Genomic DNA, 24,071 nt, shown 5'->3' with positions numbered 1-24,071 from the left:
ACCCTATGTTCCTGAGTCTACTTATATATTTCCTTCACAGTGCAGTGAGTTCTTCACCAGAGACTGTGATTTGTGGGATTCCATGGCAGAGAGTCAGAGACTCTGTAAACACCCGCACCATGGTGCTACTGAAACTTTGTGAGCAGTAAAGGACGTACTGGGCTTTGGTCAGAGTTGTCCTCTGTGTCTGCGTGTCTTCCACCTTCTGGGAATGCTTCCTCTGCCTCTCTGCGTGCCCCATGCCCTGGGCTCTGCTGTCGCAGGCCTCAGCATCTCGGCTCCAGCTCCGGAAGCTGCTGCAGTTCATGCTCCAGCCTTTTGCCTGGCCCTTTAGGCTGCTCAGCACGTGTGTGGGGTCGGTGTGGTGGCCGGACTCCTGTGGCCTCACGGGCAGGGGATCACGGCTGCAGGTACAGCGTGCTCCATGCCTAAGGAGACAAAGCCTTTGTGGACCTCTTACCAATGAGATCAAGAACAAAATCCAGAAGCGCAAATGCCACCCCAAGATGTCTAGAGGCCGGGAGCTGGAAGCGAGCTCATCTCGTGAAGAAAGCGTCTGGGAGAAAGATGACTCTCACTCTCAGCATTAATGTTCTGCTAACTTTGATGGTGAGGAGGCGCCCTCACAAGGACAGAAGGCTGAGGAACAGAAGCCTGAATTAACATCAACTCCAAAGTTCCAAAGAATGATGGCAAGAAGGCCTCTGTGCTGGACTGCCACAACCTGGAGGATGAGATTGGACAAGAGGAGGTTGAGAGGGACATTTCCTGTCAGGGAAGTTAGCTTTCAGGTTGCTGGCGGGTCCGAGTGGAAGGACACCCATTGTACACTCAACACAGATTCCTTGGACTGGGCCTTAGGTCATTTTTTTTTAGCTTTGTCCACAATGTCGTAACTGTAACACTATTCCTATTCCATGCCTGCTGCACACACCAAAGGTTATTCTCCAGTGATGCTTCTTTTCCCTAATGATTCTGACCTGTGAACCAGATGTGTGTGTGTGTGTGTGTGTGTGCATTTAATTAGGTAGTTGAAATGTCTAGCTTACATATATCCAGAAAAGTGAAGCTATTTTGTGTGTGTGTGTGTGTGTGTGTATCTCACTTCACGTACAGGGAAATAGTACAAGGTAAATACAATATTCCGTCTCTATTCTAATTTTAAATGAGCACTATCTACCATCCCACTTTGCTATTGTATATGCACACCATATACACATACACACAATATATAAAATTTATGTGGTGCTATTTGGATGATATATGAACATACTCCATTTTCCTCATTTCCCTAACATCCTATAATTCTCTGATTTGATTAGTCCTATGTGCTATTATAGATGTTTTTATCAGGTTGGAAAAACTTCCTTCTGGTCCTACTTTGCTGAAAGTTTTTTTTTTTTTTTATTTGAAAGGCAGATTTACAGAGAGAGAGAGATCTTCCCATCCATCCACTGGCTCACTCTCCAAATGGCTGCAATGGCTGGAGCCAAGCCAATTTGAAGCCAGGAGCCAGGAACTCCATCCTAGTCTCCCATGTGGGTGGCTGGGTCCCATGTACTTGGGCCATCTTCTGTTGCTTTTCCTAGGTCATTAACAGGGAGCTGGATTACAAGTGGAGCAGCCAGGACTCAAATTGGTGCCCATATAGGATGACAGCATTGCAGGTAGTGGCTTTATCTGTTAATCTACAGCATTGGCCCCAAGTTTTTCATTTTCTAAATCAAGAATTCTATGTTGGGTCTTGCCAAATACTGCTGTTATGCTATGTCATTTGTTGATTTTCATACATTAAACTAACCTTGAATTCCTTGAGTAAATCTTACTTGATCATTACTGATTTTACTTTTTACATGTTAGTGGATTCAATTTCCTAAATTTAGTCAAGGATTTTTTCATGCATTTTCATTAGGGAAATTGGTTTTATGTCTCATTTTTAATAATCATTTTGCTGGCTTTGAAACTAGCATAAGGCTGTGTTCTTGGAATGAATTCAGAAATATTCCTTACTTTCAGTTTTTTGGAAGAGTTTAGTAGAATTGGTATTGTTTCTTTTTTGAAGTTGTCATAGATTTCATTAATGAGGCTATTCAGGTCTGGGGTTTTCCTTATCAGAAAGTTTTTAAACTTCAAATTGAATTACTTTACCAGATGTGGTGCTTTTCAGGCTAACTAGTTCTCCCTGAACTTTGGTAGTTTGTGTCTTTCAAGGCCTTTGTCCATTTTATGTTGGTTGCCAAATTTATTGTCATAAAGTTGTTCCTAATTTCCGTTAACATTTTAATGTCTGTAGAATATGTGTTTCTTTTCATTCTGGTGCTGGGCACCAGATGCAGGTTTCTCCAGGAGACTGGGAGCTCAGACAAGGTCACTCTGTGATGGCTCTCTCAAGAAGCAGCAGCATTCACAGTCCAGACTTCAGAACAGGCACAGCCGGGCTGGGGACTACAAATGTTTCTATGTTGCACGGCAGGCAGAGGCTGGCGATAAGGCAGCAGAGTTAGGGCATGCAGAGCTCCATGTCAAGGAGGGCCCATGCGTGCAAAGCTAAAGAGTTTAAAATAATTATGATCAGTTTTTCATTGAATGATTTCACCTTTTTTTTTTTGTTTTACTTCCATATTCTCATTTATCTTTGAGATTGTCAAGAATTAGTACTGAAAGTTTATACATTAGGAACTGGGCTCAAAGAGTGTAAGTAAAACTCCCAAGATCACCTATTGAATACATGAAAGATCCAGGACTTGAACTTGTTTTTGCTTTTAAATACCATTTTACATCTATAAGACATTAGCTGGCTAAGAGCATGAAGGTTCCATGGTCAGATTTTCATTTTAAACAGGTCATTCTATGGGGGGAAATATGGGAATAAATCCATATTAGAGATAGGAAGACTGGACAAGAGACTGTTAAAAAGTTTAGGCAAGAGATGATAAACATCCCGCCAATGGCATGGAAAATGGGAACAGAGTTGAGCAAATTTATGAAGAAAAATATTGAGACACTGGGAGTGAGTCAAAGCAGAAGTTTCATAAAACAGAAAACCATGAATAACTCAGATTTCTGTTTTTGGGAGCATTGTGAATGGTATTACCACCAACGGCAGCTATATTTTTGGGTCTAATAATTTGTGTGTTTATATGTATTACCTCCATTAGAATGTAGTCAGAGACTTTATTATTGCTGTATTCCAGCAGTTAACCCAGGGCCTGGTTTGATTTGTATGTGAATCAGGATGGATTTTTACCAGTCATCTAATCAGCACTATTGTGCCGTGAGATTATTAGTTGAGTCACTGTAAGAATATTCCAGCATGTTCACCACGAGAATGAGAGTAGCATGAGAAGTATCACTGTGTTTCTAAATCTGTATACATGAAATGCATGAAATTTGTATACCTTACATAGAATTAACAAAAATCCAAAATTAATAGATAATTTTGGTGCAAAAAATTTTTGAGATACATGCATAGATTTTTCATAGTATGTCTTTTCCATGAACTTTCTAAAGATTCTTCATCTTTTCAAGGATAATGAGCTTATCAAAGAATATAAAAACTTATTTTCATTTTGCAGAAGAATAATTTATCTTTATTGTAGATTTATATATTTATCTTTTTTCCTTATATGACCACTTTAAACTCATTGAAATAGTCCATTTCTAGAAAGAAATTTGACTTACAAAATAAAAAAAAATGAATGAAATTTGTCTGATGAGAGACTTTTCACTTAGAAACTATCCAGGCAGTGGGTAAAATTTATTTAGGAGCAAAATTATCACACGTTTTTACATGCCAGGGTCTTGAATAGTGGACCTTTCAGGATCTCTTCCTGTCAGTTGCCTTCTAAATAAACAACCTTTAAAATAAGTTCTTTAAAATTTCAGTAACTAAGCCCTCAAGCTCCATCTCTCGTATCATAAATTCTGTTGTTTACAGAGGTGTCAGTATATTTTTATTAGTCAGACACCTAACATTATAAAGTAACTTAACTAGTAGAGATAGTTCCTGACATGATTTTTTTTTTTTTTTTGAAGAGTGTGAAAGTGATATGCACTCAGAGGGAGTCGTATTTTTAAGTCCAGATCTCTTCCTGGGCTTGTGATAAGCATGACGATGATCTCTCAGCATGCTCTCAGCACAGCTCGCTGTGAGCCACGTGATCACCAGGTCGAACAACGGATGCTCTGTAGTGCGCTGTGTTGCTAAGCTGTGATATTCAGGATGGTAGCTGATTAGATGCATTTTACATCGGATGCGTATAATTCAATTATAAGCTGAAGTACATCTATACAGGCAACAGATACCTGCCATTGTAAACAGAAGAATTAAAAGACGATCAGGAAACACTGTCCACTCTTTTTATCCAAATAGCCTCATGAAAAGAGCCTGAGTTTGAGTCAGATCCAGTTTCAATGCAACTTTAGTGGTATGGCCTAAACGTTTGTGTCCCTATGAATTCCTATGTTGAAATCTAATCACCAATGTGAAGGTATTAGGAGGAGTGATTTGGGGGAGGTGATTACATCATGTGGGCAAATCCCTCATGAACGAGAGTAGGACCTTAACATAGACTGAATTTACCAAAACTTCATTTTCAACATTCTAGCCTCCAGAACTGTGAGAAATGAGTTTCTGTTGCTTAGAATCCACCCAGTCTTTTTGTGTTTTATTATAGCAGCCTGAAAAAGTAAGATATTTGGCCATTTGCTATTTGGGTAACATAGTCAGTCTCCTAACTTCTCTGAGTCTCAGTTCCTTGTTTATAAAATACAGATACTAACACCTTGCAAAATTTTTCACCAGGATTATGGACAATGTGATAATGTACCTGGCCTCTAACAGTTACTCAGTAATGGGGATTGTTACTTTCATTGTTGTCATTATTAATTACTACTCAAAATGCAAGTTCAGGTTATAGGCTTTACGACCTGATGACATCAGCTCCTTCCATTTATTTCTTAGCCAGGGCCTGCTGAGGGATATGAATTACAGTTGAACTCCAGTGTAGGGAAAGTTGCAAGGGTAGGTCCAGAGGGTAGTGGGAACATACCTATGCCACCCTTCAGACCATCTAAAGGGCAACCTTTGACTGAATCAGGAGTTTTCTTGAAGAACTGTGAGATAAACCCACAAGTAAAAATGCCTTTTGTGTCTTCTCTTGCTGCACTTTGATGGGAGATTTGCCGTTGGGAGATTGCCTGCATTGATGCTTTCTTCCATTAGCACCGATAGGTGAGAGTTGATGGCAATTAGCTGTAATTAGTCACTGATCTTTTTGGACAAGCAGAAAATCTGGTTTTTCCTCCAGACATTAAAAGAACAATCAGAAAGGGTAGACCTTTTGCAGTGAGTAATCTTGGAGCCCAGTATGGTGAATCCTTCAAAAGCAGTACTTTCACCATGGCTAGTTCTGTATATATTTTTTTAGAATACTTATTAAGATGTGTCATTGCCTGTTGGGGGAAACAGAAAGAACACAGCACGAAGGAGTTTTTTACCAATGCTGTATAGCACAGTATGCAAAACACTGAGGCTAATTGAATTGAATGGCTTTGAACCCTTAGAAGTCACAAAGTGACAAGGTTTGCTTGACAGCTAGTGAGCGATTATTTCCCGTCCCGCTGATTAATTTGGTCAATTAGTGGCAAATAGGAATGTCAGAAGTGGAAAGGGTAATGAGAGTCATTATAAATATAAGAGTAAAATTGAGGGCAGCCTTGTCACAATAGGGTCTGCCCTGCCTGGTTCAAGCACTGATGGGACCAGGAGTTTATTCCCCTTTCTGTTCCCCCTCCTCGGAGACTTAATCTCTCAGTTCATCCAGAACATCTCCGTAATCAAAAATGGGCCTCTGGTGGCATTTTCTAATAGACTTATAGAAAACAAGTGTTTTGAGTGGCACTTGAAATATTCACTTGCTCTTTGGCTCTTTAAGTGTGTTCTCAAATTAAAGTCTGCAGGTGCACTGTAGAGCGGGTGAGTAGCCCCAGGTCTGAGTACCCCACATGCACAGCACCGCTGTGCCTCCTCAGTTGGGTGAGTGATAGCTTCAAGCATCCACGCTAGCTGATGTGTTAGTTTCCCTAGGCTGCTGTAGAAAATGACCCTACAGTTGGTGGCTTCAGACCGCCCAGGCTTAGTCTCTGACAGTTCTGGAGGACAGAACTCTAAATCAAAGTGCTAGTACAGAGGGTTCTTCCGGAGGTCCTGGGAAATCACTGGTTCCAGGCTCCGAGTGTCTGGTGGTTGCCTGCAGTCCTCAGCTCACAGATGCATCACCTCACTCTCTGGCTCCATGTCCACACGGTGTTCTCCCTCTGTGTTGTCTCCCTTTCTCTTCTTCTATAAAGACGACTGTCATTGGATTTAATGCACATCTTAATCCAATATGATCTTGATATCCTTAACTTAATTACAGCTGTAAAAAGAATGAAATTCTACTATTTGCATCAAAATGAAGGACATCAGGTTGAGTGAAATAAGCCATAGGAGATAAATACTGCATGATCTCCCTTAATGTGGGAGCTAAAACTAAAAATATATATATATATATATAAACAAACATAAAAAAGAAATGCCTATGTGTATCAGTATTGTTGCAAATATAGTTTGTCAAATGTTTTATACCTTGTGAAACCATTATCCAAGAATGTTATACTACTATAGTTTTAATTGTCTGTGATTACTTTAAAATTTACTGTGTTTGGGTAAAATCTCATCTTTCCTTTTGAGTATTGTTTATAGTCTTTGACTATGTTCTCACTAAACTAGGATTTTTAAAATAATATTTGAAAGAGTTAGAGGGAGAGAAGGAGAGAGGGAGAGAGATCTTCCAATCAGCTGTTTCACTCTCCAAATGGCTGAAATGGCCAAAGCTCGGCTGATCTGAAGCCAGGAGCCAGGAGCTTTTCTGGGTCTCCCACTTGGGGGCAGGGTCCCAATGATTTGGGCCATCTTCCTCTGTTTTCCCAGGCTTTTAGCAGGGAGCTGGGTCAGAAGAGGAGTAGCAGGGACACAAACCGGTGCCCATATGGGATGCTGGTGCTGCAGGTGGCGATTTTACCTGCAATGTCATAGTGCCAGCCCCCAAGGATCTTTTTGTTTTTTATCTGTTGGGTTCTTTATTTGGTGGAGAATTAAGCCATTGATTATAATGTAAGTTAAAAATGTGTTGTCTCAAATACTAAAAGGAAGGAAGGAAGAAGAAAGGAATATTCTTAGAATTGTATCCATGAACTATATTGAATCTGTCAAAAACTGAAAAGCAAAAATATGTTGGGGCTGGAATTGTGGTGTAGCGAGTAAAGCCACCATCTGTTATGTCAGAATCCCTTATGGATTCTGGTTCAAGTCCTAGATGCTCCACTTCAGATCCGGTCCCCTACTAATATGTCTGGGAAAGCAGTGGAGGATGTCTCAAATGCTTGGGCCCCTGCATTCATGTGGGATACCTGGATGAAGCTCCTAGTTCCTGGCTTTGGTTTGCTCAGCCCTGGCCATTGTGACCATTTAGGGAGTGAACCAGTGGATGGACACACACTTTCTCTCTTGTCTCTCTCTCTTCTCTCTTACTGTGCCTTTCAAATACATAAAATAAATCTCAAAAAGAAAAACTATTTTAATAATTTATTGGTGTCCAGATATTCCAAGAGATGTTTCAAAGTTAGTATATTCCAGGAGTTCCTGTACTCTTCTGAATACATTTACTGCTGTCACTGGTAATGGAGCCCCGTGGTGAGCCATGATGGAGTCTGTATCCGTAATGCCTCACACAGTGACTCAGAAATCTAAACGGCTAGATGAATAGATAAATGAGAAATGAAGAAAAAGACTGAAGGTTGCTAAAGAAAAGTTTTATCAAGTCCAATACATTCTTTGGCTATAGATTTCCAGGTCAACTTTCTTATGATTCTTTTTACTCATATAAATTACTGAAACACTGAAAGATAGAATTAAGCTGATATGCTGTAACAAACTACATATTAGAAACATAACTAAAGGAGAATCAAAGAACCAAGGATTGGCTTCTCTTCAGAAGTGATGCCAACTATTTTACCTTCAGACCATCAAAGAATCAATCTCTGTCTGAACAGACGTTCCTTCCAAAAAAGCATTGCTGTAATAAAAAGTATCGGCTGGGTCCTTCAGTGATTCCTGGGGTGACTTGTCAATGTGACACACGACATACATTACATCAGGGCACCGTATTGTCAGCCTCTGATGTGTCTGCCCTGTCCTTGTGTGATGTGCCAGGCAAGAATGTTTCCCAGCCCCTAGAAGGGTGTACTGAGGTGGTGTGTGCTGGACTTGGTGATAAATGCAAGGGCACTGAAGACACATACCTCAGGTTGACACATAATACCTAATTCAGAGCTGCATTATCATTAAAATAAAAGGGAAAGAGACGCTGAATAGCAAAGGGAGAGATAATTCACAGCATAGGTGGTGTATTGGGCTTTCATATGTCCTTCTGTGTGTGGCAAGGCCAGCTTTGAATGCAACATCCTTCACTGTAAAATCCATCGACTTTGACATTGCACCTTGATGAATGCATGGCCAGTGCTCGTCACTGCACTGTTTCTCCCCCATTTATTTGGTTGAAACAAATAGCAAGTTTTCAATTTTTATGTTCTACATTTTATTAAGTGTACCTCTGCTGATGCCCATTTGCAGGGCAAATTAACCAAAATGAACAGGAAAGGAATAACTCTGCCTGTCTCTCATTGCCCTCATCATGTTGGCTAATAGGGTATCCAAGTATGATTTGGCTCATGCATCACTCTGAGTCCTTCTGCTACCTAAAGTATGGGACATGATCAAAGGAGCCAAAGTTGGTTCTCATGTTAGGTACGGTGTGCTTATTAAAAACACACATTCTTAGTGAATAAAAATTATTTTGCATGCTTGTCACTCCCCCTCTTCGTGGAGGAACGACACAGGACCCTGCCTAGGCTTCATATCCGAGTCACGGCACCATTATGTCGCTCCCCGTCTTCGTGGAGGAGCGACACTGGACCCTGCGCTGTTCTTTTGTCTGCTCGGCCCTCCCCGGGTTTGCTGCTGGTTCTTCCCGGGTTGGCTACTGTCCCTTCCACCTCCGTGGAAGGGCGGTTCCCCCTGGCCACTTTCCCCACTTCCGCAGGGGAGCGGCACATCGCCAGCCGGCTCTCTCGGGGGCTGCACAGGTGTTCCTTCAGATGTTCCCCTTAGATGTTCCTCGTGCGTGTTGTCTCTCTCCTCCTTTATAGTTCTCTTCCGCCAATCCCAACTCTGCTACCCACACGCCAAGTACGCTGCTCTCCTCCAATCAGGAGCAGGTCCTGCTGTTTATTGGTTGAACTGGAGGCAGCTGTGTAGAAGCTGTTTCCCTTCTCAGCGCCATATTGTGGGAAAGCAGAGGCATAGAATAAGTCTTAATTCGAGTAACTTAGTCTAGTCCGAGTTGCTCCCAGTTGCTCCCCACACATGCTAAAATATAGTGTCTAAAAGCAAGATGAATTATGTAAAAGCATGTATACTATCAAGAGATTAATGCCCTTCGGCAGATTACTTATCCCGACGTTACCTCCATTTCCTCATCTATAAAATGACAAATTGGATAACATCATAAGAGCAAATCCCTATAAACCATTTTGTTCTTCTCCTGCCTCCATTATAAGTGATTGTCATGTAATTCATTAAGTACAGCAATCTATACTTAACAGAGTAGAATCTGTTATCAATTCTCTTTTAATGATTAAGAAAGGCAGTTGGAAGAGACAAGGAACTTACCCAGTGGATGACAGAACTGACGTTCGTACTGGGGCAATTTGGCCTTAGGATCCACATTCTTAATAACTATCCTCCACTTCTTTCAGCACGTTAGTGTTAGTGACTAGGCACTGGAAGTGTTATCTAGAAACTAGCATATAATTTTGTATAAAATTTGCTTTCTTGCCCAGAATCAGTGGGAGGTGTTCATTCATGCAACAAGCCACTATAAAAACCTTTCATGAAACACTTTCTTGAAGCTATGATGAATCATTGAAGCTGAGAGGACAAAAATAGGACAGTGGGACTGAACATTCCCATCTTTAGTTCACCTTTGAAAGAATTCCCACGTCTTAATGATTTCACACTGATTCAATCACAGCAGGTTAAATAGTTTCCAGAGATACTGATCTTAGAGATTGGGAGGAAAGCATAGAAAACCCATACGTGTCCAGCACAGTGCTACCTCCCATAGAGTGAATGTAGAAGGAGCTGAAAGCATCCATTTGACCAGGTCATAAAGAACTTGCCCAGTTCTGGCATACCGAAGGCTCTATCCTCACCTACTCAAGATACAAACTGGGTGATGGATGAGAATGTGGCCACTATGAATACTTTAGAGCACACTGACCCATGTTCATGATATTTGGATTCAAAGGGCAGAACTTGAACTCAGAACCCATCATTTTATTACTTTTGACCCTGGAACAAGGAAAACTTTATGTATCATTTGGAAACAGTGGTTAATAATTTACCTTAAGGGATGGGTGATAATTAATATGAATACATATTTTGTACTATTTAAGTGTCACTCACAGACCAGTTATGATTATCACAAAGGAGTTTTTTAGGCATGCACTACCAATAAATGTGTAGCACTCCCTTCTCTACTTTGCAGCTTCACGTTCTTGTTGCATCTAAAGGTTTTTCAGATTTTAACATCCCAATTAGATAAATGGCTTTAAAAACAACATATGCCCTCCTGGAAGAGGGAACAAAATGGAATTAGGAAGAGGACAAGAGAAAAGGGAAAACTCAGATGGAAAAATAGTGTCACAGCCATTTTTTATATTGCCAGCCTATTAGATTCTGTGATACCATGTGCTTTCCATGGTGACCCACACTTGGTCAATGGTTTTCCCCCTTGAGTAACTGAGTGAGAAGCTTCTCTTGAATTTGACTTACTGAATCTTAAAGAGAAGAGCTCTCTCTTCGCTTTGGGATCAGTGAGTGGGACAGCACAAATACAGCACTCCCCGTGGCTTCATCCCCATCTCAACCTCCACTACGCTGCAGAAGAACGTTACCTACGGTAGGAGAAAATGAGGCTAAACGGGAGGCAAAGCAGAGACGATGGATGCAGCAAGTCTGGACAGACACCACGATGCTGTTTCTGAAATAGATTGCTCTTAAGGTCCATTCACTTTATTCTCCCATTCATTCAGTAGCTGCCCCATGATTGCTGACCAAGTCAACTGCCAGGCACCGTGAAAGCTTTTTGGGGTTTGAAACAGTTAAAAATGCTTGCTTCACGGAACTCACATTCTAGTAGGGAGAAGCAGACAATAAACAAGATAATTAAGTAAATTACATAGTATTCTTGAGGATGATAATTCCCATGGGGTAGGGAAATATCATAGGGTAAGAAAATAAATAGGCAGGACTGGGAGATGGGAGGTAGGCAGTTTTCAGTTGAAATAAGAGTCAAGGTAGGCATTTGAGCAAATATTTGAGGAAGGTAAGGGAGGGAACCATACAGGTATCTGGAAGGATGATTGTGATCCAGGGAGATGGAACAGGACCTTCAGCAAGAGCGTGGCAGGTGCATATTAGCAGTAAAATGTTCAGTGTAGCTGGAAGTGTATGAATGCGGAGTCGAGGGCAACAAAGTTCAGATTATGTGGGCTCATGGAGCCAAGGTGACAGATTTTGCTTATATATTTGTGAAAGGTGAAGCCAGCATTTTTTGATTGGCAGAATATGATGATCTGACATGTGCATTTACAGGATTAGCTGAAAAATGAATATGGGGGTGGATAAAAATCATAGTAGGAAAACCAGGAAGGAGGTTATTTCAATAATTCAGAGGAGGGATAATTACTGGTGACTTGGGAGACAATGTGAGGAAAGGTTGGCTTATGGATTGGATGCAGGGCCCACAGGGTTTTCCGAGGGATTGAATAGAATTATGTGTGACAGAGAAGGATAAACAATGTCATAAAGCTTTTTTATCATGAGAAACTGATGAATGGCATTGCTATCAGCTGAGGTAGGGAAGACAGCAGATGGAGTGGGAGTTCAGTTTTGGGCATGTTGAGTTTGATACCTCTAAAACATCTGATGCATATAATGTTGAGGAATTGGATAAAGGAGTGTGGAGCTAGGAAAATGGATCTGGGAGAGAGGTAAATTTGGATTTCATACATAGAAGATACTTAATAATGTGAAAATGGATGACTTTGCAAGGTAATACGTGGTGGCAGAAAAGCTCCATGAATAGAGTTCTGAGGCCACCTATATAGTAAGAGGCCAGCAAGTTGCATAGGAACTGGACTGAGAGGGAGGACACTTTGAAGTCCAAGGGAAACCAGCAGAGGGCGTTGTTTTGGTGGTCAAGGAGACCGTGAAGAAGCAATGATCAACTGTGTTAAATGGGTAAGCGTGGGAACTCCTGATGACCTTGAAAGCAGTAGTCTCAGTGAATTGGGGAAGAGATTTGTTTGGAGTGCACTCAAGAGAGCATGTGAGGAGAAGGATGAGTGGACAGTAGTGTAGACGGCTTCATCAAGGAATTTTGCTGCAGAGAGGAACAAATATGTAAAAATGCATTTCACGTGGACTAAACTTTCTGAAGGATTAAAAAATTTTTAAGATAGAAATAATGAAGATATTGGGAAGTCAGTGGGAAAGATCTAGAAGAAAGAGAAATATTGGTGATGGATGATGAGGGGTAGGGGAGAGGATGATGGAATCCAGGGCGCTAGTGGAAGACATCTTTACAGGAAAATGGATAGTTCATCTAGAATAGCAGGACGGAAGGCAGAGTCTGTAGGAGTAGATGCTGTTATGAATTAGATGTGGGAGGTTGGAGTCTGGAGAAGTTCCCTTTTCAGTTGAGACAATAGATTTGACTTCAGTCACTCCAAGATAGTTTCTGATAGAACTCAAAGTCTCTTGGGAGAATGAACAAAGACAATAAAATAGTTTCCCCAGGGTAAAATAATAGAGCTAATAATATAGCCCAGGCTTACTGGAGTAGTATCAGAGTCAACTGGACCTTAAATCTTGGTTTGATCCCAAAGCTACTGACTCAGGCCTGCAAAGAGGTTCTTTTTTTAAAAAAATTTTTTTTATTTATTTATTTGGAAGTCATAGAGAGAGAGGAGAGACAGAGAGCTTTCATCTGCTGGTTCACGCCCCAAATGGCCATAATATCTAGGATTGGGCCAGGCCAAAGCCAGGAGCCAGGAGCTTCTTCTGGGGCTCCCGTGTGGATGCAGGGGTCCAAGTATTTAGGTAATCTTCTACTGCTTTCCCAGACACATTAGCAAGGAGCTGGATAAGAAGTGGAGCACGGGCCGGCCCCGCGGCTCACTAGGCTAATCCTCCGCCTAGCGGCGCCGGTACACCGGGTTCTAGTCCCTGTCGGGGCGCCGGATTCTGTCCCAGTTGCCCCTCTTCCAGGCCAGCTCTCTGCTGTGGCCAGGGAGTGCAGTGGAGGATGGCCCAGGTGCTTGGGCCCTGCACCCCATGGGAGACCAGGAAAAGCACCTGGCTCCTGGCTCCTGCCATCGGATCAGCGCGGTACGCCGGCCGCAGCGTGCCGGCCACGGCGGCCATTGGAGGGTGAACCAACGCAAAGGAAGATCTTTCTCTCTGTCTCTCTCTCTCACTGTCCGCTCTGCCTGTCAAAAAAAAAAAAAAAAAAAAAAGTGGAGCAGCCAGGATTCGTACCAGGGCCCAAATGGGACACTGCACATGGTGCCACAGCACCAGACCCATGTAAAGAAGATTCTTAGTCATAATTTTTGCAGCTGTTTTTTGAGTAACTAACAGGCATCTCATGGTGAAAAAATAAACCTTTGACCATGTCAGTGAAGACGAGTTACTTGGTGCATTACTAAATTTTTTGTAGAGGTGATTTCGTGAGGTCAGAGATACCCAGGAAAAGTTCTTTGAAGAGGGACACTTAAGCTGAGAGTGGAGCAATGAGGAGGGGAGAAGAAAGAGCAGTTGAGGTGCTGGAAACAGTGTTGGCCATCCCTTGTGGTGAGAGAGGGCCCGGAAGTGTGAAGGAGTCTTGAAAATCACAGGCTGGAATAGACTCCAAGTGGACCTCTCGGTGGGCAATGAGCATGGATGGGTCTGATCAGGGGGCTGGTAATAGGGCATCTCAACGCACTCAGTGCCACAAAGCACTGAGCACTGAATACATGGTAGTAGGAGTATATAGCTAGAACGCTGGGGATAGTATTTATGCCACTTCAAATGCTGTCACATACACAATGTCCTATACTTCTCACAGACTCAATAATTTTGTTTCATTCCTTACAAAAGGATTTGCTGGCCAAGAACATACACTCAGTCAGTGGGAATGCAGCAACTTAATTCCCAGCTCACTCCATCCTAAAGCAGCCTCTCTTCTTTCTACTAAGCCTCAATGGTACAAAAACATAGTGATGACCATTGACCTGGGAACTTGATCTTTCACAGGCAATCATAAAAAAATCTTCATGAAATAATTTGAAGATGATTAATGATCAGTGGAAAGAGAAAATAATTGTGAGTTAAGAGTCTGGCTTGTTCTATCAAAAATATTATTTTATCCCTTGATTCTGTTTCTGTGATTTCCTTGATCTATAGGATCTTATAGGTAATCATAGTCCAAAACATATAGGTCTTGTTGAAGGTCAGCAGAAAAAAAAATCTATGGTTTTTAGAAGAGAACTGAAATAACATTTACATTATTAAATGACTTACCCAATTTTGAAACTTATCTTTCCTAAGTTACAATTATTTTAAAAAGTTGTCTTAGTCTGGTTTCTATTGCTACAAGAGAATATCTTATAAACGGTATGTATAAAAAAGTAGATGCTGTTATGAATTTATTTAGCTCATGGTTCTGGAAGTCCACAAGCAGGGTGACAGCATCTGCTTGGCATTTGGTGGGGACCTTGCTGGCAGTGCTGACATGGCAGACAGTACTGCATGGCGAGACAGAGTACGGAAGCCAGAGAGACAGAGCAGGCAAGCTCACTGTTATAACAAAGCCATTATGTGATCCACTAATTTACTTCCCGTTAGTCCATGCATGCGTTAATCCTTTCATCAGGCAGAGCTCACATGACCAAGCCACCTTCTGATGGTCCTACCTGCACTTACCTCTTAATATCTTACAATGGAGATTAATTCCAACAGGAGTTTTGATGGAGCTATTGAACCCAGAGAACATGGAGCCAGCTTGCTTTGAAAAGTGCTTTCCACTTAATTCAAGTTTGCTTTTGGAAAGATTTCTAAGCCCAGCATTCTCAGTCACCTTCTGAAGGTGACCGGAAGACAAGCCGACAGTGTGTGTGGCTGCACCTATAATCCTGTGTCAGCCTAAATAAAAACAAGCAACAGTCAGGGGGAGAGACTCGTAAGAGTGAGGAAATTTATTGGAGGAATATCAGCACAGGAGTCGCGTGCCGATAAAGTATGGGCATGTTCAAAGAGGCAGAGTCGAGCGAAAGTTGGCAAAGGAGAGGATTACTTCAGATATTCTCAAACAATAATCTTTAGCCGCAATGATTAATAACCACGGCTATGTTAGTCCAAGGTTGAACAGACAGCTGTTAGGCAGATGTCCTTGGGGATGTGACGTTGTTTAAGGTTGCAGTGGCCTCTGTGTAATCTTGTGGTTCTTGTAGACTCTTTCATGATAGTTAGGATCAGGCAGTTCTGGTAAGAGCCCTTCCTTGGCTTTAGTTATTTATTCTTGTTAGAGTTGACACATGCAACTCCATTTTGTTAAAAAGATTTACTTATTTATTTGAAAGGCAGAGTTACATATGGAGAGGCAGACACAGAGATGTTAAATTTGCGGGTTCACCACTAAATGGCCACAACCACCTGGAGCTGGGCCAGGCTGAAGCCAGGAGGCAGGAGCTTCACCCAAGTCTCCCTCATGGGTGCAGGGGCCTGAGCACTTGGGCCACCTTCTGCTGCTTTCTCAGGTGCATAAGCAGGGAGCTGGATCAGAAGTAGAGCAGCCAGGATTGACGCCCACATGGGATGCTGGTATCGCAGGTGGCGGCTTAACCCAGTGTGCCACAACATCAGCCCCACACATCTGGCTTCTGACGACATTCCCATTCCTTGTATGTGAGGTGCCTCTGTATTGTGCTATGAGGCTGTGGATATTGATCACGTTACACTGAGAGTATTTATTGTGGTACATTTTGTGAATTTAATTGAAAAACTTCCTCATAATAAAACTTCATACTTGGTGATGAGGAACAAAGAGCATTTTTGCCCTCATTGGGCTTACAATTCGTTAATACAGACATCAAAAATCAAATGACAATAATGTTAATACAGAATATGAATAGCAGTGAGGACAGCTACTGTTCATGGAAAAACTATAATATTGTGGACTCTCTCCGTTATGATCTCTAATCCTGTCAGCATGCTGCTCAGTATGACTAGTGTGCTCCAAAAATGGGAGACAGAAGCTACAAGTCTTTAGAAAACTAGTCAGTAGATGGATGACACAAAAAATGGACAAAAATCAGACCTAAAGCCTCATTCCATTAGTGGCTTTATATTTACTAGGGTTTTTTATTTTTTGGCTCTTTGATGTAGTTTGTGATTGTGAATGCCTTTTTCTTATTTATAAAAGTAAAATGGACTCTATGGAAAACTAGAGAATACATAAAAATGTAAGAGAATCAAAAATTTTCTGTGGGATTTGCTAGATATAGTTGATATTTTAGAATACTTTATTACTGTTTTTCCTACTTTTATTTTGAATAATTATATATATTTATTTGCCTGTTTATTTTTGTGATATAAAATTGTGGTCATATGTATACAATTGACTTTGTATTTGCATGTAGTATACAAGTGTTTTTTCACTTGATGGTTTTCTTTTCTTTTCTTTTCTTTTCTTTCTTTTTTCTTTTTTTTTTTTTTTTTTTTGACAGGCAGAGTGGATAGTGAGAGAGAGAGAGAGAGAAAGGTCTTCCTTTTGCCATTGGTTCACCCTCCAGTGGCCGCCACGGCTGGCGCGCTGTGGCCGGCGCACTGCGCTGATCCGAAGGCAGGAGCCAGGTGCTTCTCCTGGTCTCCCATGGGGTGCAGGGCCCAGGGACTTGGGCCATCCTCCACTGCCTTCCCGGCCCACAGCAGAGAGCTGGCCTGGAAGAGGGGCAACCGGGAAAGAATCCGGCGCCCCGACTGGGACTAGAACCCAGTGTGCCGGCGCCGCTAGGTGGAGGATTAGCCTATTGAGCCGCGGCGCTGGCCCACTTGATGGTTTTCATAAGTATTTTTTAGTTAAGTACACTTTGAAAACATATTATTAATATTCCTATAATATTTCATATTAAGGTTTTTATGTAATTCTTTTCCTTTTGCTAGGTTTTACATTTTTAATTTTGTATCATTATACATAATTCTGAATTAAATAACCTAATATGTCAAATTTGTTCAAAACTGATTTTCTCCTGCGAGGATACTCTGAGAAGAGAGATTACTCTATTAAAGTACAAGGATACCTTTAGAAGTCTCAGTGGAGATCACAAAATTGTACAGTGTGGAAGCATGCTTAGTACTCTGGGGAGAGTCAGAGAAGATCCCATCAGGTTAGGGGAGTTTGAGCGGGATACATGGTTTGACACGCATTATTTGAACACATGGTACATACCAAAAGCTTCCTTAGGCACTGGGGATCACAAAAAGGCGTCCTCTGATCAGGCGTGGTGGAGGAATCACTGTGACTCTTCTCTATTCCCGGTGACCCTTACTCTCAGGATCTGCTCCCGCACCCTCCCCAAGGGTAAAGTCATTTCTTACTTGTGGAGGCTTTGCTACATTTTGTTTATGTGTGCATAACTTCTTGAATCAAATACTTTCAGTTGGACCTTAATTCTTTGCTGCATACTCATGGAGAAATTATGTGAAATCTTTGCATTTCTGTATCTGCAAAATGGGGGAAATTGTAAAACACATTACTGAGTTTTTGGATGTATTAAATAGCACAATGCATGTAAAGCAGTAGTGTATCTTGCAGGAACGGTCAACTTCTGTCATGCTTCTGTGTTGTTGGGGGCATCCGTGCCTTGAGTATTTCCAGAGCTTACTTCTGAAGATCAAATCACTGGTGCTTTGGAATGAAGAAACATGAGACTGGGAGGTTTGGGAAGAAGCAATGTGAACATTACTGCCTCTTGTTTTTAATTCTCTTGCCAGCCATTCAGTACTTTAAATATGCTAATTTTACTACAAAGCAGTTACCAGTATCCTTATTGTACAGATAGAAAATTGAGCAGAAAATTAGCTATTTGCTCAATAATTTACAAAAAGAAGTTAAATATGGTGCTTCTCTGCTAGGCATTTACGAGTAGTCTCCATCAATTCTTTCAGTAACTCTTTGGAATATTCCGTTATTATTAGCATTATTATAATATTATTATCATCTTCACTTCACAGATGAGGAAACTAGGACTTAAATAGTAGCAAGATGGTGCCCGTGGTTCCACGGCCGAGAAGAGGCTGCATCTGAATGCTCACGGGCATGCTACCAACTGGGTGTCTCCATCACCCCACACCGCCTCTCAAAGGAATAAACAGTAAGTTGTCTTAACACTTATAAAATTAACGTAAGTTATCATCCAGTTGTTGTAAGTGTATGTTTTCCTTTGTTTTCTATCATTCACCTAGTAGATCTCAATCTAAATCAATACAAGGTTACTGTAAAGTCAAGGAAATCTTTCTCAATGAACTTTACTTGAAGGGATAAAGAATGCAACTTGAAGACAGTATTATTCCAGTTTTGAATTTCCTTTAGAATAAAGGCAAGCAAAGAAGCAAATATTTAACTTTGGTGTATCATAGACAGTCATATAGAAGATAAATCTAGTTTTTCAAATGCTCCACCCTTTTTGAAGCCAACATTTAAATGAAGATAACAAAATTTAATGGGAGAGTCTTAATTTGGTCATTCCCCAAAGAGTCTTAATTGTAGCAACTGCTGTACCTGCCACCTGGAAGAGTTTTCCTGTTGGACTTGTGTGTTTATCCTACAATAAGGAATGTGATTTGAAAAGGAAGTCCAAGTCCAAGTCCTTGCCTTGCTATGTGACATGGGGAAACCGGATAGGGACTCGGGAGCAAGTGAACAGCAGGTGCCCCATCTGTGGCTGCCTCACAAAGGAGTCTAAATAAGTGAAGTCTCATTTCTCAGTTCCACTGTCCCCATCAGCTGGAAAATTAAGACGCAATCTGGAGAGCAGGCGATGCAGTGGCTGGAAAAGGCTCTGAAACGTTTCCTGTAAGACGCAGGTATTAGCTACGAGGTTCATTAGCTTGTGGTGTATTTTGAGGCTTTCGATGTTAAACCATGTTTTCTCTCTTTGAAGTAGTTCTAATCAGTTTAGCAAGCCAAATGTATAAGTTTGTCTGTGGAAAGTCAAGCAGTCACTAAAGGATTGACTCCCCAGGCCAGTAGTCCTTAACAACAAAATTCCTCTGTGCTTCCTTGGTAAGCAAGATTTGTAAAATAGAATAAAATAATATAAAATAAAAAATAAATTTAAATGCATTAAACAAGTCCACAGTTCTGTAGCTGAAATTCCGAATTCAAAAACAATTCTTCAAACAAATTTCCTTAAAAAATAAAACAAAGCAAAATAAACCCTAAGGTAGAATTTATGAAAATATCAGATCCTAAGTATTCACTCATATGCGTTTTGATGATTGTACACATCTATGTGATTTCTTACCCCAGACAAGATATTAAACCATTTCTACCACCCTATAAAGTTTCTTTATATTACAAGCTTTTCCTCTTTCCTGATCATCTTCCCAGCAACCATTTTTTGGTTTCTACCACCATGGATTAATTTTGCCTGTTCTTGGATTTCACATAAACAGTCATGTAACATGTTTCCTTTTGTGTCTGAATTCTTCACTTAAGTAAGCTTTGAGGTTCATCCATATTGTATCAGCAGTCTGTTCCTTTCTTTTTCTGAGTTGCATTTCGTTATATAAATATAATTTGTGTATCCGTCTGTTGATGACATTTAGGTTTTTTCAGTTTGGGGCTATTATGAATAAGTCTTTTAACACCGTACTCATCCACACCTTTCTGTGGGCATGTATTTTAATTTTTCCTGGGTAAATATCTAGCAAGGGAATTTCTGGGTTGCAGAATATATATTTAGGTTCACATGGAAGTACAAAATAATTCCCTAACTTGGTAATGCCACTTGTGCTTCCATGAGCAGAACTGTGAAAGTAACAGTTGCTCATCCTCACTGGCAATTGGCATAGCTGGCTTGTTCTTTGGCACTTTGGGTCTTCTTCTCAATGTGAACTAGAATCACATTGTGGCTTTAATTTGTGTGTCCTGATGATTAATGATGTTAAGCACTTTTATATGTGCTTGCCAGCCATTTGTATATCCTGTTTTGCGAAGTGGCTTACACTTACACATTTTTATCAGTCTTGTATAGAATTTTAAAAAGTATCAATTCGTTAAACTTCTTCATATATTTATATGGAGTTTTTTATATATTTTGAAAATTAGTGTTTGTGTGATAAATGTTTTGCAAATATTTTCCCACATTCTGTGGCTAGCCTGTGAATTGAAAACTGGACATTTTAAAACATATTTGAAGAAATTAATGTAACAGTGCATGCTGATGTGAAATGAGGTGTAATTATTTAGTTTTTATGCCAGGTGTTATACTGCAAAAATATCAATTAATGCTTTAATTATAAGATAGAGCACCACAGCTTACCAGAGCTTTTATATAATATATAGGATAAACCCTATTCTGCCTTTCTAGAAACAAGAGCAGTGGAAATTTCAAAAGCATTTGGCCCTGAGAGTTCTGAAAGGGGAACTGGGGCCTCACAGTTCTGAGCATGTCCTTGCATGTTGAATGATGCTACCGGACTAGTGAGTAGAACACGCGCAGCGAACGTACTGGCGCCTCGTACTGAAGTCATTCATTTAATTACCATTCCTGTAAAACTTACTCAAGGACAATGTATTTTAAATGATAAAATTCTAGGAGTCATAAACCGTGTTGTTTTCTATATTTTTCAATGCATACCAAGCTAAGAGAATTAGATTAAATTAAATTTTAGACATAAGTGACATTTCTCTATTATTGTGATAAATATTCTGATAAATCAAATTCATGTTTCCTTATGAATTATTCAGAGTTGACTAAAAAGGTCTTTAATTTTGATTTTATAATCCTTTACAAATTACCTTCCTTTGGTAATTCCTGTGGTTTTCCCTTGTTTCAAGCTCACTTTCTAGCATTTAAAATACCTGTTTTCAACTTGGACCCAAGCTATTAAATGGGAAGTTTCAGAAAAAGCAACTCATAACTTTTAAGTTACACCCCATTCTGAGTAGTGTGACAAAATCTCTCACCACCCTGCTCTGTCCTACTTGGGATGTGGATCATCCATTGGTCAGATTACCCATGCTAGACTTCTAAATCACTCAGTAGCCATCTCATTATCAAACTGACTATCAAGATAGCACAGTACTTGTAGTCAAGTAACCCTTATCTAGTAGCTGCTACATCACAATGCCTATGTGAATCACTTCATTTATGTAGTAGGTGTTGTATCATCTCACATCAGCACAAGAAGGATGTAGAATACAGTAAGTTATTTAAATAGAGACTACATCCAAATATTTCCTTTTTTATTTCAATTTTTAAATTTTATTTAAATTATACAAGTTTCATATGTTTTAGGCATACAGATTAGGAACATAGTGGTACTCTCCCCCCCACTCCTTCCTATAGACACTCCAACCCTTCCTCATCCTCCCTCTAACTTTCCCACTGTTAATTTTTACAAAGATATATTTTAAGTTTTCTTAATGTTCATATAATTAACATTACACTAAGTAAAAGAGTTCAACAAAAAGTATGAAGAGGAAAAAAAAAATCATTGTTCCTCAATGGAAGAAACAGGGCTGTAAACAATCATCGAATCTCAAAATGTCTATTTCACTATATACATTACATTTCAGCTAGCCTATTAGTTACTTCAGATCAAGGAAAACTCAATATCTATCTTTCTGGGATGGGCTTATTTCACTAAGTATAATAGTTTCCAGTTGCGTTCATCCTGTTGCAAAATACAGGATTTCATTTTTTTACAGCTGTGTAGTATGCCGTAATGTATATAACCATCATTTCTGATCTTATTTAGACAAGGCCATAGTCAAAGTGGAAGTTCTCTCCTCCCTTCAGAGAAAGGTACATCCTTCTTTGATGACCCATTCTTTCCATTGGGATCTCACTCGCAGAGATCTTTCATTTAGGTTTTTTTTTTTCCCCCAGAGTGTCTTGGCTTTTCATGCCTGAGATACTCTCATGGGCTTTTTAGCCAGATCCGTATGCCTTAAGGGCTGATTCTGAGGCCAGAGTGCTTTTAGGAGATCTGCCATTCTATGAGTCTGCTGTGTATCCTGTTTCCCATGTTGGATTGTTCTCTCCTTTTTAATTCTATCAGTTAGTATTATCAGACACTAGTCTTGTTTATGTGATCCCTTTGACTCATTTGTTTTTTTTTTAACTTTTATTTAAAACTATAAATTTCCAAAGTATAGCTTTTGGATTACAGTGGCTTCCTCCCCTCCACCCCCATAACTACCCTCCCACCCGCAACCCATATCCCATCTCCATTCACATCAAGATTCACTTTCAATTATTTTTATATACAGAAGATCAATTTAGTATATATTAAGTGAAGATTTCAGCAGTTTGCACCCACACAGAACACAAAGTGTAAAGTAGTTTGAGTATTAGTTATAGCATTAATTTACATTGTACAACACATTAAGGACAGAGATTCTACATGGGAAGTAAGTGCACACTGACTCCTGTTGTTGACTTAACAATTGACACCCTTGTTTATGGCGTCAGTAATCACCCTAGGCTCTTATCATGGGTTGCCAAGGCAATGGGTCGTGTTTATGTGATCTCTTTGACTCTTAATCCTTTCATTGAGCATGTGCCAAACCGTACATCTCCTCCCTCTCTTATTCCGACTCTTATATTTAACAGGGATCACTTTTCAGTTAAATTTAAACACCTAAGAATAATTGTGTGTTAATTAAAGAGTGCAACCAATAGTATTAAGTAGAACACAAAAATACTAAAAGGGATAAAGTATTAAGTTGTTCATCAACAGTCAGGACAAGGGCTGATCAAGTCACTGTTTCTCATAGTGTCCATTTCACTTCAACAGTTTTTCTTTTTGGTGTTCAGTTAGTTGTCACCAATCAGGGAGAACATATGATATTTGACCCTTTGGGACTGGCTTATTTCACTCAGCATGATGTTTTCCACATCCTCCATTTTGTTGCAAATGACCAAATTTCATTTTTTTTTACTGCTGTATAGTATTCTATCGAGTACATATCCCATAATTTCTTTATCCAGTCTACTGTTGATGGGCACTTAGGTCGATTCCAGGTCTTAGCTATTGTGAATTGAGCTGCAATAAACATTAAGGTGCAGACAGCTTTTTTATTTGCCTATTTAATTTCCTTTGGGTGAATTCCAAGGAGTGGGATGGCTGGGTCATGTGGTAACTTTATATTCAGGTTTCTGAGGAATCTCCAGACTGACTTCCATAGTGGCTTAACCAGTTTGCATTCCCACCAACAGTGGGTTAGTGTCCCTTTTTCCCCACATCCTCTCCAGCATCTGTTGTTGGCAGATTTCTGTATGTGAGCCATTCTAACTGGAATGAGGTAAAACCTCGTTGTGCTTTTGATTTGCATTTCCCTGATTGCTAGTGATCTTGAACATTTTTTCATGTGTCTGTTGGCCATCTGGATTTCCTCTTTTAAAAATGTCTATTGAGGCCGGCGCCGCGGCTCACTAGGCTAATCCTCTGCCTTGCGGCGCCGGCACACCGGGTTCTAGTCCCGGTCGGGGCGCCGGATTCTGTCCCGGTTGCCCCTCTTCCAGGCCAGCCCTCTGCTGTGGCCAGGGAGTGCAGTGGAGGATGGCCCAGGTGCTTGGGCCCTGCACCCCATGGGAGACCAGGAAAAGCACCTGGCTCCTGGCTCCTGCCA

The 24,071-nt window shown here is 40.5% G+C and overlaps 1 pseudogene; it reads left to right on the top strand.

Moving 5' to 3' along the window:
• Positions 1-211: 211 nt before the first annotated feature.
• Positions 212-24,071, top strand: part of LOC127483491 (complement component 1 Q subcomponent-binding protein, mitochondrial-like) — a 63,719-nt pseudogene continuing 39,859 nt past the window's right edge.

Source organism: Oryctolagus cuniculus, chromosome 13 (genome assembly GCF_051225735.1).
Source record: "Oryctolagus cuniculus isolate XC-2025 breed Fujian yellow rabbit chromosome 13, ASM5122573v1, whole genome shotgun sequence".
Lineage (NCBI taxonomy): Eukaryota > Metazoa > Chordata > Mammalia > Lagomorpha > Leporidae > Oryctolagus > Oryctolagus cuniculus.
This window is presented reverse-complemented; position numbering and strand designations above follow the sequence as displayed.